Source organism: Stegodyphus dumicola, chromosome 11 (assembly GCF_044657685.1).
Source record: "Stegodyphus dumicola isolate Sdum_Otavi_A_Nest chromosome 11, ASM4465768v1".
In the NCBI taxonomy this organism is placed as follows: domain Eukaryota; kingdom Metazoa; phylum Arthropoda; class Arachnida; order Araneae; family Eresidae; genus Stegodyphus; species Stegodyphus dumicola.
In genome coordinates this window covers 152,310,643-152,332,444 of record NC_140778.1, presented here as the reverse complement: position 1 = coordinate 152,332,444, position 21,802 = coordinate 152,310,643, and the positions used below count along the sequence as shown (strand labels likewise).

At 35.7% G+C, this 21,802-nt stretch overlaps 1 long non-coding RNA gene across 4 annotated transcripts in view; it reads right to left on the bottom strand.

The window, feature by feature from the left end:
- Positions 1 to 21,802, bottom strand: part of LOC146994439 (uncharacterized) — an 88,917-nt gene that overhangs the window by 61,785 nt on the left and 5,330 nt on the right. Inside the window, exon 1 of one of the 4 annotated variants that reach the window (XR_015044157.1) lies at positions 18,442 to 18,689. The exons of 2 other annotated variants lie outside the window; for them this stretch is intronic. This is a non-coding gene — a long non-coding RNA (uncharacterized LOC146994439). Of the gene's footprint in view, positions 1 to 18,441; positions 18,690 to 21,802 lie in introns of those variants that run through there. One more of the 4 variants, XR_015044160.1, reaches the window with a different exon arrangement.

The window sequence follows — 21,802 nt, the reverse complement described above, 5'->3', positions numbered from 1 at the left end:
CTATGATATTCAAACGTAGCCCCCTCCCGTACCCTTCCATTAATATTAAATTCTTTGATGACTATGTTCCCTGGTCAAATTCTTACAAGTACCTAGGAGTTGTACTTGATTCAAAATTAACCTGGCGCCTTCACATTGAAAATGTTCTCAACAAAGCGAAAGGTGCTAGAGCCCAACTTTACCCATTTTTAGCTCGAAAGAGCAATCTGTCAATTAAGAACAAAATCCTTCTCTATACATCAATTATAAGACCTGTCTTTATGTATGCATGTACAATCTGGGGTACTGCTGCAAAAACTCATGTGAAAAAACTTCAATCTTTTCAAAGTAAAACCCTACGTATGGCCCTAAATGCAGCCTGTTACGTCCGTACAGATGTGATTCATTCGGACCTTAACATTAAACCTGTGGATTATCTTATCAAAAAACATAGTCAAAATTTATTCCTTAAAATTGAACAGATTGATAACCGAGCACTTCAACAGATGCCAGCATACGATCCTGCTATTCGCAGCTCACAGAAGAGACCGAGAGCCGTGACTGGCCGAGAGTTCGGCATCTACCCTCCATCCAAAAGGGCAAGACACGCCCTCTCAACATCAGTTAGACCACATTCGTCTCCTGACTTCCGAGCGTGAAGGTGCTCCGTCCCCTCGCTCGTCTCGTGGAGTTACTAGGACTAACACGTGGCAGCTTTGGTATCGACGAAGCAATTGTGCCATATTTGCTTATCGCACAGAATCACTCTGTGCAAATAATTTCTTGTGATTAACAAGAAATTTCTTAGAATTTTGGTCGTTCTGCAACCAGAGTACCCTCCAAGCTTGCGTGTCGGCGCTTGACAGAGGCACTGGTTGTATTCATTGGAGATTCCACCTATTGCACACCCGGCGCGGTGCGGGCAAAGTGGCTCTTCGATTTTTTGTTTTTTTTTTCTCCTGTTCCTGCGGTCGATACTCTCTTTGAGTATTACATGATACACAATGACAGATCATTTTAAGAATTCTGCTGCAATTCCACCAGATATCAGCCCAGAAAAGAATAGAGAAAAAATGTCGCACTCACCACCTAGCTCACCAATTTCAAAGATCATTGCTTATCCGGAAGAAAGAAAAAAGCTTTTCCAAAATGAAGCAGAAACTGATCAGTTCATCACGTATCTGGAAAAACAATTACACATCCTCTCCACTGTTGAGGAATGCGCTAGACTCTCTGCACTAGCTCAAGACATATTAACTAGTGAAACAATTACTTATCATGCTTCACATAGACTGCAACACTTCCTAATATGCATCTTAAACAAAACACGTGTATTAGAAGAAAACCAAGCAATTACTGAAATTGAATATCGTGACCAAAAAATTAAAGAATTAGAACAAAAAGTCGACCACTTAATGAACGCCTTACATGGAGAACCATATAAGGAGCAACGTAAAAGACATAGGCGCCGTTCTTCGGCTTCTACAAACTCCGACACAGAACAACTTGAACCTGCCATTAAAACCGCTAACAGATACAGTGGACTAGAAACAGAAATGAGCGAAATTAATATAAACAACAATGAGGAAAAAATGGATAATGAAAGTGAGGGTACACATAATCCGGCGGCCCCTGAGCCCTCGAACAGTAGAAAAATCAGAGTCCCGCCAATTATTATAGATGATGTCCCTCAAGCTGATAAATTCCTGGCTGAGCTTAGTGTTCAAACAGGGAAAACAATTACAGGCCAATTAAAAGGCACCAAATTGCATGTGACTCTCCCTGATGCAGATGCTCACAGATATGTGAGAGAAGTCATTAAGGAGAAAAAGTTAAAATCACACACTTACCAACTTCAAGATGAAAAGGTTTTAAAAATTGTCATACGAGGACTTCCTGTTACTATGGACCATCAGTACATAGTACAAGAATTAAGAAATCAAGGATATGGAGCTACCTATATATCTAATCTTAGAAATAGACGTGAGAACAAACCAATGCCGCTCTTTCTAGTGCATTTGCCAAGAAACGAGCAAAACAAAACCATTTACAACCTCACTTACATTGGCTATCTCAGAGTTACCGTAGAGGCACTTAAAAGAAAACCAGGACCTCCACAGTGCTATAGGTGCCAGGGGTTCTTCCACAACTCATTATTATGTACAAGAGAATGGGTGTGTGTGAGATGTGGGGGCCCACATCGATCGACGTCCGGCGAATGTAAACTAAAACCAGAAGAACCTGCAAGGTGCTGTCACTGCGGGGGACCACATCCTGCGTCCTTTTCCGGATGCCCGGCTATACCAAAGACAAAAAGGAAAACTGACAATTTCATCCCAAGCCAGCCGCCTGCCAATAACCCCTGGACAAGCAATTCAGAAAATTTCCCGCCACTCACAGAACCAGCTGCTGCAGCCCAGACAGAAACCTCAGAGATAATGCAAAGCTCTGATGACCTCTTCAGTCTCCAATCGCTAAAAGTCATATGGAATGACATCAAAAACGGAATAAAAACAATCAAACAAAAAACTTCAATATTTGACAAAATAGAAATAATAGTGGACATTATTGAAAAAATCACTAGTCACATTTAACTCTCCAGCAGCAAATAATAACAGATACTACAGCATTCTCACTTGGAATGCCAATGGACTTTACTCCAGAAAAGATGAATTAAGCGATCTCATATTAGAATTCGAGCCGAATGTTATTTTAGTGCAGGAAACTCATCTCAAGCCAGCCAGGACGGTCCTCTTTCCAAATTATTTTGCCTACAGATGTGATAGACTCTCAGGACGAGGCGGCGGGGTCATCACGTATGTTAAAAGCAGTATCTCACACTTCCACAAGCCAGTGCTCACAAACAGCTTTGAAAACGTCAACGTCATTATCACAATTGACAATACCTCATTTGGAATTACCAATATTTACATACCACCCACAAATCACCTTAACATTACAGAACTCAATAGCCTGATCACTATACACCCCAAATCAATAGCAGGAGGTGACTATAATGCAAAGCACCCTAGCTGGAATCCTGGACGAGCAAACAGAAACGGCAACTTACTTTTTGATCTCATTAATCAAAATCATTACTCACTGATAGCACCAGAAGAACCCACGCATTTCTCCCTAAACAGATCTACAATTATTGATTTCTTCATCGCAAGGGATTTTCCATACCAGCATGAAATTACCTCAATCCCAGCACTTTCTTCAGATCACAATCCAGTATTACTGAAAATTTTTACAAATGCTAGCCCTCCTTCACTACTACGCTCAATTGGTGTTACAAACTGGCCCAAATTTACTAATATTATTTCCAGTACAGTCCCAGGCAACCCCCTCATTAATAATAAAGAGGATATTGATAAGGAAATTGAACAATTCACCAATCAGATCAAAGCAGCCATTAATGACGCTACTAATACATTCTATGTCAACAGACGTTTCCAACCCCTTCCACGCAACATAAGGGAGCAGATTATCATAAAAAATAGAGTACGCAAATTCTGGAAAAACACCCGAGACCCTCAGGCCAAACGCAGACTAAATTCACTCCAAAACAGTATAAAAAGAGCAATCAAGGAGTACAAAAGCAGCAAATGGACAAATTTTCTAAATACACTATCCACTGAAGATAACTCACTGTACGACATCTCTCGTAAACTCAAAAACTCTTATAAGCAAATCCCCCCCTTACATGGACCGTCGGGAATGGTTTACTCTGATCTTGACAAAGCCAACACAATAGCAGATGTCATTCAAGACTCTTTTACACCAAATCCAGCCCCTTATGACAATGATCATATTGATCACGTCAACACAGTGGTTGATAGCTATCTTGGCATTCCAGCTCCACTAAATTTCACCTTTCTTGCCACACCAACACTTGTTGCACAATTTATCAGTGCACTTAAAAATAAGAAAGCCTCTGGCCAAGACAGGATCCCAAATAAGGCATTAAAAAATCTCCCCATAAATGGAATTACATACATTACTAAACTCATCAATGCCATTATCAAATACTCATATTTCCCATCAGCCTGGGAAAATGCATCTATCATAGTATTCCCAAAACCCAAACAGAATAATACATTTCTACAGAACTACAGGCCAATAAGCCTGCTTAGCAGCCTATCTAAAATCACGGAAAAAATTATTTTGTATTTCATTCACAAAAACATTCCAGTCAGCCACTACACACCCTCAGAACAGTTTGGTTTTCGTCATTCACACAGCACTACACATCAGCTTCTAAGAATCATCAATTACATTACAGATGGTTACAATGCCAAAATCCCCACAGGAGCAATTTTCTTAGACGTGTCAAAAGCATTTGACAGAGTATGGCATAAAGGACTCATCTACAAACTTATCAAGTTGGACTTCCCAGATCATCTTATTCGACTTATAGCTTCATATCTTAGTAATCGCACATTTACCATCAAAATTCGCAATACGCACTCCTCCATACGACCCATTACAACTGGCGTCCCCCAGGGAGCAGTTCTTTCCCCCCTACTCTATAATATCTATACATATGACATACCCAAAGATGACACTATCACACTAGCACTGTTCGCCGATGATACGGCCATTCTCACGAGGGCAATACATACAAATCACATTCGACTTCAATTACAGCATTACCTCATAGCACTCGAGCACTGGTTCACACTTTGGAGAATAGCAATCAACACTAATAAATCAAAAGCAATCATCTTTCGTAAAGGTACCTCGAATTACACCCCAGCACCACCCCAAATTTTTGATGATGATATAGAATGGGTCTCCGAGGTGAAATACCTAGGGATCACTCTGGATAGCAAACTCACCTTTAGGCAACACTTCAGTGCTGTCACAGAAAAATTTAAAATGACAGCGGCCACTATGCGGCCTCTCTTAGGCAGACACAGTGTACTTTCCATATCCAACAAAGTCATACTTTACAAAATGATACTCAGACCTGCTCTACTCTATGCCTGCCCTATATGGGGACAAGCGGCAAAAATGCACATCAAAAAACTACAAATTCTTCAAAACAAAATGCTTCGTGAAATTGTAAATGCACCTTGGTTTATCCCAAATAACACCATTCACACAGATCTCAATATCAATACCATTGCAGAATATATACGCAAACTCTCCACCAACTTCTTTCAATCAGTCCAATTTCATCATAATCCAGAAATATCAAACCTTCGATATACTCCAATCCCTGTTGAAAAACACAGGTACCCAGCACATATACTTGCCCCATAACACAGGCTTTAATACTGACACCGTCACTACAGCTACCACTTTACAAAAGCACTACATTACCTTTCACGTCACTGCTAGACTAGTGTGGCCCCACCACCACCGCCTCGCCAGTTGAAGAACGGCTCACCTCAATTCTATGCTCAAACACCAGTCTCGGACAGCTCATTAACGAACTCTAACTCCTGATATTTTTAATATGAAACATAGTAAAAGAGCGCTTCGCGCTCTGACACTATTACAAAGCATATGATCGTCAACATCAGTTCCAGCTCCCGCGCCATGAAGGAAGGACGTCTCTTCAGCGAGCTGCCATATAATTGCTAATTCCATCCTCTGCTACTACTATCAAGATCTTCAAGCAAAGTTATCAATCTGTTTACTTAAGAATCACATCTCCCGCAGATTTTAAATCTGCCTACGAATATTTTCATCGCGATCCCAGTAATTATTTGCACTCTCCAACACAAGCCACATGCCAATGAGCCTATTAATCGTAAACTCTTTCCTATCCACTTTTTGCTTTAGTGTTTGTATTGTGTATAAAAAATTTTATAAAAACCAAAAAAAGTATAAAATATAAAATACAAAAAAATTATAAAACCTAAAAACTTATAAAAAGATTATGACACTTAAGTTTTTATTATCTTATCTCTATCCTTAAACTTTCTCGAGCCAGTGGCTCCCTCTTGTGTGCATCAAGTAAATCACTTATGCCAAATTTTTCCTATTTCTGCTCGCTTTTAGTATTTCTGATGTGGAGGTAAATGGTTTTGAACCATAGGCACTCCGAAATTTTCAAATCATTGGCATTGGCGTAGAAAATCTAGGAGGAAGAATGAAAGCTTCCATAGACGCAATGTAAACCTGTTTCGCCTCTGCGCCGCTGTACCGAAGAGCCACGGCTATGCAGTGAAACACCAGCGCAGGGTGAAATTTAAACAGCGCAGTCCGAGGAGATAGTAAATTTTTTACATTGAAATAACTCAAAATGTTTTATTTTCATACATTTCTGGAGTTTTATGAGCAAAAGGATGTTAGTTGGAATTTTGGGGCGAATTATAGAAATCCTGTCCAATTTTTACTTTCAATTTAAACAGCGAGCCGTACGAAGACAAAATTTAAATGAAATAAATTTCTTAATTCTTTTCTTCTGTAAACTTAAAAAGGGGGGAAAACGTAATAATTTTTTATGGATGCATAGTTAAAATTTTACAGTGAAATTTTAAAAGCAAAATTTGCAATAACTAACTGAAACAGAAAAAAATATTTAAAGACAATTAAAGGCACCCCTAAATAAATTGAAAACACTGAAATACATTATAATTATCCGACAACAACTTTAAAAACAAATTACCATGAAAACGTTTAGACAATTATTTGGAATGACCATTGTGAAAACCAAGAGCAAAGTTTTCACCCGATAGCCAAAACCATTTCACTTACAGCATTACATTTAAAAAGTCTTTAAAAGAATTTCACATAGCTAAAACCAAGTACCTCTGACTACAACAACAAAGAACGTTTTCGAGCAACGTGGTAAAAGATTGCTAACATGGCCGACGGCATGCTGCATTCTTTGATGCTGCTTTGTTGCCTCCTGATGTTATTTCGCACATGAGCAGTGAGGTACGGAGGGTGGATAGCTTTGGAATGGTTTGCCCCTTTAAAGTAAGCTTCAGGGATATACATAATGTGTCTCTTCGGTCTGACGGAGACACATTTGAACCGGGGAACCTTTACTTCTTCTCCTTAGAGATTCTTTGGTTTGGTGCACCATAATTTTAAAAACCTAAAAACTTATAAAAAGATTATGATGTTTAAGTTTTAAATTCTTATTCCTATCCCTAAACTTTCTCGAGCCTGTGGCTCCCTCTATTGAGCATCAAGTAAGTTACTTATGCGATTTTTGAACCATAGGCACTCCGAAATTTGCAAATCATTGGCATTGGTGCACCATATGGACATTTTCAACCTATTTCACTATGAAATTTTACACGAGGACAGGCACCTCCGTCCATATGCCGCTTTTCTACTCAGTGGAAACCAGGATTTTCCAACATAATTTGTGTTTTTAAGTATGTAGGACTCTGAAAAACTTATTTGACTTGTAAATAATGATGTTTAGAAATCTTAGCCGGATGATCATGCCACGCCCACAAGATATTACTTATATTTTTCCTGTATATACTATTGTACTTTTGGAATCGTATTTTATTTTCTGCATTTATGACTGCAACACACACCTTTTATGAACTGATTTAGTACTATTTTATGTATAACTATTGTAAAACTTCAGATTTATAGCGCTACGATGCCTGGATACCTCATGGCCAACCAGATGTCCTTTGGTGCAGCAAACTAAACTCGTAGATTCCGCTGCAGTCAGACTGCTACATTTTGACAGAAAGCCAGCAAATTAAAGTACAAACAGCTTCTCAAAAATTTCTCTTCCCTTGATCTTTAAGTTGTAGGCAAGAGCGTACAGCTTAAAGAATTTGTGAATTAAACCAATTTAACGAGACGAAAGAATAAATTGTCAGTCAATTGAGAACTAAAAGTGAAAGTTGGTTTGTGCTTGATGAACAAGTGCAGTGCTGGACATACCTCTGAATATCTATTTTAGAATCTGATATACGAGGGGTTCATTCTTTTTAATAAAAATAAATGCAAATTGATTTCAATCAATTATTTAAACACTGTGGATACCTCAGTAATATTCATTGCGGTGTTCTTATGATTCAAACGCATGTCTCGCTCTACTTTACAGAAAGGCGTTTGTTGTCACTAAAGGATTAGATTTCCTGAATAATAATCCCTAAAAACATCATTATAGGTAAAAAAAAAAAAAAGTGTATATCCTAGCATGAATCTAAAATGAATCCTCCATTGTCCTCTGTGTCAGCAAAATCATTGCTGCAATACACAGCGTTGGTGTAGCGTTTTACCTGAATGTGTTTAACGAAAATGCTTTACAAATTATATAGCGTAAAGCCACCCTATTAACAAAAGTTTAGGTCAATTCTTCTTCATTATAATGCTCATATCACGATGTTAATCTTTTAAGCGTTTTTGGCACAGAAACTTTAACACTTCGTGACATCCTATTTTCTGGCATATGTTAGCTACGTGTGACTATTTTCTTTTTCTAAGCAGCGCTCGAAAGTTGTTATTTTTATGTAAAAGCCGCTATTCAGAAACTATAACAATGGTTAACACTTTCAAGCTTTTCATACGCAAAACATATTTCTATAGCCTTAATGATCGTATAGAACAGTGTATGGAAATCACTAAATAAATCAAAATTGGTGATTTACCTCGAAGTCATTATTTTTATAATTATCACCTCACTTTTAAATTGCTGATATACTATTTCGGATGTATGCTATTTCTGATTACGTACACACGTAATCAGAAATTAATTTATGTACTCCACTCTTGTGGGCTGTGTTTTGATATAATCATAATATACCTTTAAGTATTTTGCTGTATAGAAAAGCATTTAATTGAAATTTATTGATAAATTTCAGAGCCTGAAAAGCTTGCAAATTCGGCATATGTGTTGTATCTTCCACGGATGTACGAGAATAAACCTGGCAACAACGGCAGTGGTAACCATGGTTACAGAATGTTGCGTTGACGAATTAGAAAAAAGTTTTCCTGGGTTTAGTGTCATTGTAGGTGTATCTAATTTGCAAGTATACCTGTAAATAGAACTGTATTAAATATTCAAAATTTTAGAATGATAATTTTATTTTGTAGTAATTGGCTACACATTCTGTTTCGGTGCCCACACAGTCAGGTGTATAAAGAAATAATACCCAGCGATAAGAACATTTCTGAGAGTTTTGCTTTACGACAATATGAATACTTCGCCCTATTTGTAATAATAAAGAGTCATAGAAAAAGAGGAACATTTTATGAAGAAACTTAATAATTTATATTGTGAACTTACCGTGAAAGTTTAAAATTGTTATGCAATATTTTATAAATTCCCGTGTGAGATCTTTTGATTAATTTGCATTTACCACAGCCATACTCCGTTTCTATCCATAAAATACAGAATGGACGCTATATTAAAGCAGGTGTCACTATGGCAACAGTAAAATAAGACGAAATTTGCATCAGGTAACTGCATTCTTAAACTTCGGAGAAAATTTCGTCGAATAATTAAAGCAGGTTTAAGTTCTACCTACTACAATACACACCGAACGTTTTAAACGATTACCATTTCCATACAAAATGGCTAGTTAATAGCAACGACTGAACAATCCTTTTGTATTAGGTCAAGATTAATAGTTTTTAAGAAAACACAACAGAGAGATTTAAAATCAAGTCCATCTTTTATCATGATTCTGCATTGTTAAAATTCAACGACATACACATAAAATATTATAAGGCATTTTCTCCCTCCTTCCAACATGCCTTCGTGATGTAACGGTCAGCACACTAGGCGCGAATTCGAGAGGTCTGGGTTGCGTAATGGCAAACCGCACATTGAGTTGATCAATGTTAATGAATTTCGCATCCTGCGCATGCTCAGTGGTTTACCGTTGGCGTGAAAGGAAATACTGGCGACTAAGCATAAGCAACCCTACGCGTCATGTAGGTCTTATCAACTGTTTACAATTGCAATACTACCGAAACTTGTTTGTGCTTAATGCATTTGCTTCTGTTTCATTTCATTTTGGTTTATTTTGTTCATAAACATTATGTTTAGTATCGATTATTTACAATAATTTCCTTGACTTTTCAGTAATTTACACTGGATTTATTCTTTAATTTGTTAAAGTATATACGAATGGAACGTATGGTAAATACGTAACTGCCTTTATTCCTCAGAAGTATAATCGATAAAGATTCAGCTAATATATGTGTAATGTTCCCTGTTTTGTAAGCATTCTTAAACGAAAATTTGCGTATCTTACAATCTATATTTACACTCTAAATAATGAAGTAACTTACAACATAATAAGTTTCAAAATCTCGAACTGTTTATGCCCAGATAACAGAATATCAACCACACACTGTATTTATCTTCTTTTAAAATTATACCAAAGTCATAATTGCGCCAAATTCTCTTCTGGGCATGCGCAGTACGCGAAATTCATTTAACATTGATCAACTGAATGTGCAGTTTGCCATTACGCGTCCGGGTTCGAGTTCCCGCCAGAGCACTGCACATTTTTCACATCTCCTGCTTCAAAATAACCTCTACAACATGATAAGAATATAAATATCTAAAAAAGATTTGCAATTAAATTTTGCAGGATTGCTAGTCTTAGATAAGAAAAATAATGAGAATTCAAATGCGCATTCCTACATCTAATGCTGGGTGAATCTTATCTTCATGAAAAGCCGATTTTTCAAATTTCTGTTTGAACCGCAACCTAAAAAAGAGGATAATAGGATGAAGAGGTGTTCAGTTCATAAATCAGATTTTTGATTAAACTTTCAGTAATTCTAGACTTGAAATTAACGTTCATGACCTTTAAGACAATATTTTAATTTATTTACTTATTTATGATACTTAGAACATTTACTTTTTTCGGTTCCCTCCCATTCAAAGAATATTTGACTTCTAGGTATTTATATTCCAGATGTGTTATATTACTTCATATAATATAGTTCATAAAGCAAATAAATTATTATAAGAACTAATATAATTTGTAATTATTATAAGTTCAAAAAGTAAATAAAGTCCAAAAAGCATTTACATCTCAGTTAGTAAATCAGTACATTTTCAGAAAATCTTTGCTGGTGTGATATACATAACGTATCAAAACTTACTGAACAAAGAATTGACAAACATACCAAAATAATATTTTTTCTCATGTGCCATCATCGCACGTTTAACACTCTGACTGCCGCGTCACCCGTATTTGGGTGAGGGCAAAAATTCTGATTAAGCCGCGGCATCCGTGCTCAGGTGACAGATCTTTGTGGTACTTACTAGATAAAGCAGGTGTTTTAAAAAATGATTGTTGATTGTTGAAAGAAAGAAAGGAAAATGATTGTTGCCGACATTCGTTCACTAAACTGAATTGTGTTTTCTTCTGTATGAACGTTTCTTTCTTCCTGAACAACCAATTCTTGTAAAATATGTTCAGTAGTATCTGCATCACATTTATTATCACTGCATTTATCAGTATTCGAATCTGATGCCGAAGAGGTTAAGGTGTGTGATTATGGCAAAGCCTCGAGGGCTATCTGCCTAAGGGGAGGAATGCCTTCGTGGAGGACTTTCTAAGGGAAACTGGCTCGTATACACGTTACACATGGGGAAAACCACGAAAACGCCCATGCAGCCAGCCCGTTCGCGGGATTCGAACCTCGGACCGAACTACCAGTGTTTAGCGACTTTACCGCTCGGCCGCTGGTGAGCCTGATGCCGAAGAGGTAATTTTGTTTATAATTACCTTTCTGAAAAATCTCGAGTGTTCCTCATCGCTAACATTCGAATTTTTATAAGCCTCCCAAGAGGTTTCTTAAACGTTTTTCAGTCGTGACCCCTTTTTATCACTGATATTTTTTCGCAACATCCCCCCAGGAACCCATAATATTTACAAAAATTTTGTTGGCCCTCATAAGTATTGCGCAAATCTGACCCACGCGCGAGTGAAATTGTCAATTTTTTCACTTGTACTGTAATATACTATTGCAGTTTTAGGTCATTAACTTTAATTTCTAATTTTAAGACATAGAACAATGGGAAAATTTTAAATAAGTAACAGACAAAATAACAGCGTCACGTGCAAAGCAAGGAAAATGAACGTTTGTATTATAAAAAGAATGCGTTGAAACATTTTCGTCTTTTTCTTTCTCTGTATTGTCTTATCTTTATCTATTTTCAGATAAATATTTGGGGTTCTATTGTAGAATTGGGTGCCCCTTTGATTAGCGACAATTTTTTGTAAAATTTTGGCGATGAAATCGTATTTCTGGTTACCATGATAGTGTAACTTTGCTTTAGCCTACTGGTTTTTTTTTAAATAAAAATAGGTTGATGTGTACATGGACAAATTTAAACAGTGCACAATGTCTAGTTTGTGCAATTCTGGGATTTTTTTTAAGTGAAAACAGATCGATGTGTACATGGACACGGAATTTATGCAATTCTTTGACTTCTTATTTTGGTTTTGGCCATCTTGAAATTGTGTCTTCCTGGCGCCGATCTTGGCGTCAAAAAAGAATCGCAAAAAAAAAGGGGCACTCAATTGTAAACTTTTACCATATTTGGTAAATGTAAATTTGTTGGTAATTTAAAATATTTGGTAATTGTAAAATTATTATAATAAGTTAAAGAAATATCAAAGCTGCTAAATTTTTGGCTACCCCCTGCTGCAGGTCGCGACCTACAGTTTAAGAAGCTCTATGTGATTCGCTTAAAAAAGATTTTTTTTTTTTTTTTTGACACTGCAAAAAATTTTGGTACCGTAACGTAAAGACATACGGAACGTAAAGACGTAAACGTAAAGACATACGTAAAGACATACGGAACGGTAAAAACGATGATCTTCGCATGCAGTGTGAACTGTAAAACTGTGATAAGGAGTTTTGTAGCAGCTTTTTCAAAAACTTTTTTTAAATCTTTCTGAAACTCAAATTCACTATGTGTGTTCTTAGTCTTAGTGTCCCAAAATGTTTCGTTCTATATGTTCTAAACTTTACGGCCGGAAACAATTCACGCATGAGTATAGCAGTTCTCCTGGACTAAAAGAGATTTTGTTACAAACTCGCGTGGCTGTCAACTTGTTAAGCGGTTAGGCACTGCAAGACATTCTCCGTTGTCGTAATATTTTTTTGCAACGTAAAGACATACGGAACGGTAAAAACGATGATCTTCGCATGCAGTGTCAACTGTAAAACAGTGATAAGAAGATTTGTAGCAGCATTTTTAAAAGTTTGCAAACTAGAAGGAAGTCGTGGCTCTCCGAAAAAAAAAAAAGTGTTCAAATTAAAATGTGTTTCATCACACAAACAATTTTCAGTATTCTCCCAATAAGTAATCTACCTTACTTAACTTTCTTGTTACTTTACGGATCAACAGGTGGCGCCACTAATTTTTTTTGGGGGGGAGCCCTGCTATGTTATCGCACGTTCAAAATAAAAGCTAGGAAATTTTTTTTATTAGATTAGCTGGTTTAAGTATTTCAATGAATTACTCGATATTAATATAATTGAAAGTGAGCCCCCAAATGTTATGGATGTAGATTATATCAAGAATTGTACGCGTATAGTGAATGCAACAGGTAAGAGAAAATACACCCGATTGTGTTCTGCTATGTTTAGTTGTTTCAAAACCTGTTTACAAACAATTTGTTGTAAGCAAAATGTTGAAAGAAGAGAAATAATGAATTTAAATAAAGAGATGAGTTAAACATTGTAGCCGCTTAAGATAACAGTTATTTCATTTGCTTCTTATTTCAACTGTTTGTAATGTAAACGTGAAATTTAGTTGACAGTAAATTGATAGCAGAGATTGGTAGACAGCATTTTAAAAGCTCTTCGCAAATTTGACGGAAAGATTGCATGTGAAAGCAACACAGCTTTTACAAAAAAAAAAAAAAAAGTCTGAAAAGGTGGCGTCATCTATTATAAAAGTAATTAAGTAACTAATAAAATTTGGTAGATCGCCAGTTGGGACAATACCCAATTTTCAGAAGAATAATAGGCAAATATTCTCTTTTTTTTTTTTTTTCCCTTGCTGAGTGAAACTTTCAGGTAAGATTCGTTTTCCTTTTTTCCACACAAAAATAAACTTTCAAACATGTTTAAACATGTATTTGATTCCAAACTAGACATTTAGAGAAACATAATTTTTTTCTTGATTTGTTGGTAAATGCTACATTCAGTTCAGCTACTGCGAAATAAAGAACTGAATATAAAATGTGTAGTTCCCACTGTAAAACATGGAGGACGCAGTATTAAACTCAGTGCCGTGAATTCTTCATTAATAATACTAACTTACCATCACAGTCCCCAGATCTTTGTTGTTGACTTAATGCTCACTTGGCTGACCAGTCCAAGCCCACGAAACTCTTTGTGGCAAAGAACGCAAAATTACGCTTGCCGTTGGCAACAGCCTTCAGCACCTTACAGATGACAGTACGATTTAGCTGATTTCCGCCCCTAAATTTCCTCGGAAATGTCTCCTCTCCGAGGATTTCCGACCACATTTTCTCTACCTTCAACCTCTCGAGAGGACTTTCGGCTCGCCGCATATTTAGAGTGCCCCTATGCCGCATGGACACTAGACATTTACAAACATCCATACCTCTTGGTATTCGAACCATTCGGCGTGGCAGTCAGCGACGCTAACCCCTATATCGGTTGAGCAGCCCGTCAGATCTTAATCCGACACAGCATCTGCGGAACGAAAGCTATGTACTCAAAAAACATCCATCCATTTCCTTAAAATTGCTTTTAAACAGGTTTGGAATAGCATAAATGTAGAAGACTATCGTAGACTAGTGGTTGGTTATTCTAATATTCAATAATTAAAAGTTTGGTTCTTACACAAAACTATTTTTAAATAAATGCATTACTATACGATGCCTAAAATTTTGAGCCAAGGCTATACAGCACATACAGACAAGGAAAATCGCGCAGCACAAGACCTGTTTGTGGCAATTCATTTGTTGTTGTTGTCTTGTCCAAGGCGTCAGTGCAGAGTAGTCAAGTAGGGCCAAAAGTATCCAGAGCAGCCGCAGCAACATCAATAATTTTGAAGAATAAAAGAGGAGTTGGTGCGAGAGAGCTATATCAATATTGAAGAGCTTGGCCAAAATAGCATGACAGTCGAAGAGAAGCTTTGGAGAAAGTTCGATATCAATACAGTGAGGACAGCTATCATAATTTCGTTGACCATTAGAGGATATCTTCGTTCCTTTCAAGTGTTTTGTCCTTAGTCTGGCTATGGTAGTGGAAATGACACGGTTACAATTTAGTGCAGGAATGGAATTCTTGATTGATTGGGAGGTAAGTCTTCGGCTGGCTGGTAAGCGTTAGGCTGTTGGAAAGTTGAGAACTATTTCGGGCGTCTTTGGCGAGGCCATCAGCCTGCTCATTTGCGTAACTATCAACATGCGCTGGTATCCACTGTAGTGTGAAGGGCAGTAGTTTTGTTTATGAGCATGATAATGGCCTGTGTAAGTTGAGGCACACAGGCCCTTACGATGGCTTGGAGCTCAGATTTAGAATCAGAGAATAATAGGGTAGCCTGTAGCAAAGTATGTATTGTTAAAAAGAAAAAATTCGCAACAGCAGGAGTGGCTCCCTTCGAACGAAAAGGGAAACAGATGCGCATGCGTGAAATATCTGTTGCCAAAAAGCGCCAAAGCTCGAAGCTGATGTCGAAGTAGGAACAGGTTCGACGGTCACGTTTATCAAGAGTTTAAAGCTGTCTGACTCTATTTTTCCCCTCCATATTGACGGATATAAAAATCAGACATCAAACTGTGATATGGATAATGCAGGTTCAACAGCCAGTGCAAGTGAAACTTCGCCTAATTTCCTTATTCATCCTAACCCGTGTTCCTCAATTTCCTATACATGTCGCGGAGGAGTAAAATCTCGGCCAGGTCGGGTACATCACAGAGGGGGAAATTCTCGCCAACAGGTTCCGTCGCCAAATCCCTTGGCGAATTTTCCCTCTTTTTTTCTAGCGGCGTAGAAGACAAACTGGTTTACATTACGTCTATGGAGCCTTTCCTTCTTTACCTAGAGGTTCTTTCTCTTACAGGGCTAAAGAAGCCCCCTACAGAACGCGTTTCCAGGTGGCAGATCGGGGAACGCCTCCATTGGATTTCCAATGGGTGATTGACGCAAAGAACGTCTATGTAAAGAAGGAAATGCTCCATAGACGTAATGTAAACCAGTTTGTCTTCTACGCCGCTAGAAAGAAGAGGGAAAATCGCCATTTTTCCTCCTCAGCGACGTGTAAGGAAATTAAAGAACACGGGTTAAGATAAAATAAGAAAATTAGATGAGGTTTCACTTTCACTGGCTGTTGAACTTGCATTATCCATGTCGCAGTTTGATGTCTGATTTTATATTCCGTCAATATGGAGTGAAAAAAATGGGGTCACACAGCTTTAAACTCTTGATAAACGTGATCGTCGAACTTCTAAATCATCTTCGATGCTTTGGCGCTTTTTGGGGATAGATATTTTATGCATGCGCAACTGTTTTCCTTTTCGTTCGGAGGGGGCCACTCCTGCTGCTGCGAAGTTTTCCTTCTTAACAATACATATTCTTTGGTTGAATAGAAATAAAATACCCTCCGAGGACCAACATTCAGAAGTCTAACCTCTTCGAAGCCTCTGACAAACTTTTTTTTCCATGGAAAGTGCAATATTTGCAATTCATTTGTCAGTATCAATAGCAATATGCATGCTGCATTATTCTTCCGAGTTTGTTGTACACCAAACATACTGTTTTCAACAGCAATAGATGGGCATATTTTTATTCTTGTTATTTCCCTATAATTGTGTATTTATGTGTTATTTTACATTGCATTCTGACTTTTGTGTTTTGTGTAATCTCTAATTAGTAGAGTTTCTAGTAATATTGCTATGTGTTTTATTCATCTGTGACTTGCAGGATTTGGTTATTTGCTCTTTAAATTTCCGCACCAATTAAATAGAAATAAATAAAAGGTAAAAAGTCAAATAACCATTTGTTTTCAATATTTAGTTGGTACTTTTTCGTTTTGCCGGCGCAAACGATAAAGTCGCCAATAATGGTACAAGTGATGCCAAACAAAATATCTTCCCTGGTAACCTTTTACGCCTCATTTTCAAAACAAGTCACAGCCATTTCCCATTTCTTATCAGATTGATTGCCTTTCAATGCTGGCGTACAATTACATAGAATTTTTACAAAATAGTTGAATTTTATGCCCTAAGACCATTCTCAGTAATTAAGTCAATTAGGATGCAATCAAACCGCTCACCCGAAGGCGAAAATAAAGAAAAGTCAAAATTAAATTATTAAATTAATTATTAATTATTAAATTCGTGATTAAAATCACGAATTCTAATGAGAATGCACTAGCGAAGTAAAGCACTGCGGCTTTACATAATTTCTGAGTAAGCTATTCGTACGAATTGAAATAATTCTTACATTTAAACTTGCATTCCAAATTAAGATTTAACTTGAAATTAATGTAGATAATTACTGAGAGAATTAGATTTTTGTAGCATAGTTTACGTGAGATAAGATCACTTGGAATTACGTGATACGAACCGGCGAATCAGGATGTTGAACCATGAAAGCATAGTAAATTCTTAAATTAATGTCTTTTTACAAATTTGTCTTTATTTATTGACTTTTTACAAAATTTTAAACCATATTAAAATGTTTATGCCTTCAAAATAAAAAATTCATAAAACTAACATTTGTTAACATTTTTTATGTGTATACTGTATGTTTGTCGCCAACAGAGTCTGCTTGGCGAGATTTGCGCCGACGAAACGGAAAAATACCATTTAGTTATGACAATATTAGCTAAGCATTGGGAAAAAAAAAGAAAATGTCCTTTTCAAATAGAACTAACGACATTTTACGTAATTTAAAATTTCTTTCAATATACCAACATATCAATCAACATTAATAAGCATAATTAGGTACAAATTAAGCCGAACAAATATTAATTTAGAAGTCAAACAAAAAAAAATCAGCGTTTATATTTGCAAATTTTCACAGGACTAGTTTCCATGATTTTACCGAATCATCCTCATTAACTCCTATGCAGCCATTCCTATCTTATTTTTTCATTATATCCTACTTCGTTCATTTGCTCTTTGTTAGCTGATGCTGATGATTCGGTAAAACCATCGAAACTAGTCCTGTAAAAATTTACAAATATAACGCTAAATTTTGTTGCTTGACTTATAAATTAATATTAATAAATATGTTTGATTAATATCCAAAAATCGGTCAAAATAAAATTTACACTACTAAAATACAGTTACATAACCAAAATATAAACACCTATGAACTTTTACACCAACTGCAAAAATTCTTCAGATATTTTGATAATAATATCTTTAATTAGTTCAATCAAAATTACAAGAGTGTTGATTTGTCAATAAAAATTGAAATATTACGCATTTGTTGATAATTTGTTTTCTTTCAGAACAGCGGCGTCAAATTGGCTAAAGTTATAATTTATAATGAGGATAAACGTATTACCTTCGTCTTTCGTCTTCGTCATAAAGTTTATCATATCCAAAAAGTCTTTGCCACCAGATTCTCATACCTAAAACTTCATGAAAATTTTCTTTTTTTAGTTATTGAATATAAAAGTAGATGTGGTGTTAATATTCATAAAGTTTTTTGTTGGAATATATGATCTTACGTTGCCAGTTTTAAATATTTCAATAATTTATAATTTTAATAATAATAATATTTTTTCGTGAGGCGCGAATAATCAGAAAGTTGCAATAAAGGTGTAACAATTGTCCGAATTTTTTTTAAAGTTTGAATTTTGCCTAAAATTATTTTATGTTTTTGACATACGTGTTTCGTTTGTGGTATTTATTAAATTATTAGTATTGTATATTTTATCCATGTTTCGGTAATTTTAATTGAAACGTAAAAATTGCATTGATGCTCAGATTTGAAACACAAATGCATAGTGCATAATAATTACTATAACTGCCAGTTGGCATTTTGCCACTTACATTGCTGTTTGCCAACTTTCTGGCTGGAATCAGGATTTATTGCACAATGCGAGATCTGCAAATACTGCTATATCTATGGTTTACATTAGCTACACAAAAAACAAAAAACAAACAAAAAAAAAAAAAAAAAAACTGAAATGTTTCAGATTTTAAATTACGTTTAAAGGGACTTTTTTAACGTTTTGTGCGTTAGCTTTATTTATTAAATATCATATTCTTTGAACTTAAACTATAAAATTCAGTTCAAAAGCAGTGTCGCAAAATAATTTTAAAATGAGCATATCTTTAGAATTTCCGATAGTTCAGCACGTTGGAGATAATTTTTTGGACTAATAAGTCACGTGATCTTTGAGGTCACCGGAATGTATCTCATTTAGTCTTCTTTACACACACACATATACTGCTCCTACTCCCATTAAATTTAGCATTTTCTGTCTGATATTACTTGGTAATTTGTTTCATCTATAAATCTGCAACCTAGTATTGTTTGGAATTTTGTGATCGAAATATTACCGTTCTAAGAAACGCAAAATTTAATTTACGCTATAAAAGTATTGAATCTTATTCCTCAATAGCATTTGATTATTATATTAAACCATACATATAATAGCTTTATTAATCTCTGTATGTTTGTAAAGTGAAAAAAAAAATCGTCTTTAAACGATGTTGGAATTTCGAGTCAAAACACATATACACATTCTCCAAATGTCGCAGTTTTTGCAGTTTGACTGCTCTTTCACAAACGGCAAAAAGCGTGGCAAGTGCATGACGGGAAAAGTTCGAAAAAATTAAATTATTTAGTGTTAAAGAAGTATTTTTTTAAACTAATTTAAAACATATTCCATAAAGGAATACACAATATTTAATGAAAATCTGCCGTTTACGAGTGGATTTTTAAAGCTACAGGAATAGCGTAACTGAGTTATTAGTTACAATAACAATTAGAAATTGACAAAAACAATTTAGAAATTGACAAAAAAATCTACTTCTTCTAGTAAATATGTTTCATAATCTCTGTTGTATTTTAATGTATTATACTGTTGCGTGCGTACAGGTTCGTTACGAAATGAATGCACAAGTCCGATGAAAAATGAATAAAAATTTATTATTATCAAAAAATGCTTAAATTTTCCTCAGATACTTGTTCAGTATTACACTATCTCACAGTAGTTATCTTTTAACTACTCAAACGTTCAAGAAAACTTAATTCAAAACAGCTAAAGAAAGCTAATCCGCGAATTTGCTACAGTCAACGAGAGCTGTTTTCTAAACAACAACAAACTAAGTAACTACCACGAATTGAGAGGTTTTCCTCCTTTTATAAGATTTTAAAATCGCGCGCGAGAATTTTCTAGTACTTTCTCGAAATCAAAAGGAGATATTTATTAAATGTTAAATGCACGCGCTCTTGTATTTTCAATTTTCCGGCTTAGCTTTCTTTTAATATTCGTCACGCGCTGCACTGCGCGGGAAATAAAACCATTTAATTTATAATTGAACTAACATTAGCTTTTTAAATACCAAATTAGTAACAATACATTTTTCGAATGCATTGTGCGGTTACGCCAAATTAAATGGGAAAATGTACTTTTCATTTGATATCTTCTTATCAAAGCGGCTTCCTAAACTGCTCATTCTAAACTTATCTGTTTTCCCTTGGCTGTGTAAACTGGTGATTGGTTGCTTACAAAAGTTGCCTTAGTTCAGTGGTGTTCAACCTTTGGCCTATCACGAGCACATTTTGGCCTATCGCCAGCACATTTCCAAAACATCAACATTTTTGTTAAACATATTCCAATCTTATGTGATACATCTGAAATATTAATTTCGGCAAATGGGTTTGAGATGAATAATAATATTGGTTGAACTTTATGGAAATCAGAGAAGCGGAGTTCAAAATTATTTTTCAGTGCGTTTAGGTTCTCCGAGTATTTCTCTATTTCAGTTGCCTTCTGGTTGTTAATATGGCTTGATAAATTCTGAAAATGGGTGAAATTTTTTCCTTTCATCTGCTTTTTCCACAAATTTAACTTGATCTGATAAGCAGTAACAGTCCCAGTCAATTGAAAAAAGGGTTTTTTATTTTCCCTGTAGATCTTTGTTCAGTTTGTTCAGTTTAGGTGTTATATACGTGAGAAAATACAGATCGGATAACCAATTATTATCGTCCAGTTCTTCCAATTATAACTTCCATTTCCGGATTCCAAAAACTGCTTTATTGGCGAAAGAAGGTCTACAAATCGTTGAAGTTCTTTTCCCCTGCTGAGCCATCTAACATCGGAATGAAGCAATACGATTCCAAGTTCGCTATCAAGTTCATCAGTCAGCAATCAATTATTTCATAACGTCTTGCAGAATATCTCTTATGACTATAAATGCTTATCATATTTTAACAATTAAGAAATATAAATGAATGGTTATTTTTAAAATAGTTTTTGTTCATAGTACCTAATCGGGCTGGCGAGCACATACAAAACAATCGGCGAGCACAGTTGTGCTCGTGAGCACAAGGTTGGGCACAGCTGCCCTAGTTGATAAAATGTTACGATCTCAAGGACGTCGAAAAGTGACCTTTATAAAAATAAAGGTCACGTTTTCTGCTCAAAGCAACTAAATCATCGACTTGCTTAGGTTTAAATGCATGATAGCTTCATTATAATAATTAAAAACAAATGTAAACAGTGGTGCTGGGTAATTTAATGTAATCAGCTTTAGGTGAAAAATATTACTATCAATAGTAAATAATTCATTACAACTCGGAGATGGTTAAAAAATATCTGGCATGCAAATCTAAAATCCTAAATGGTAGCAGTAATTTTTATAAACCGTAATTATTCTATTTAATATATATTATTATATATTAAATAGAA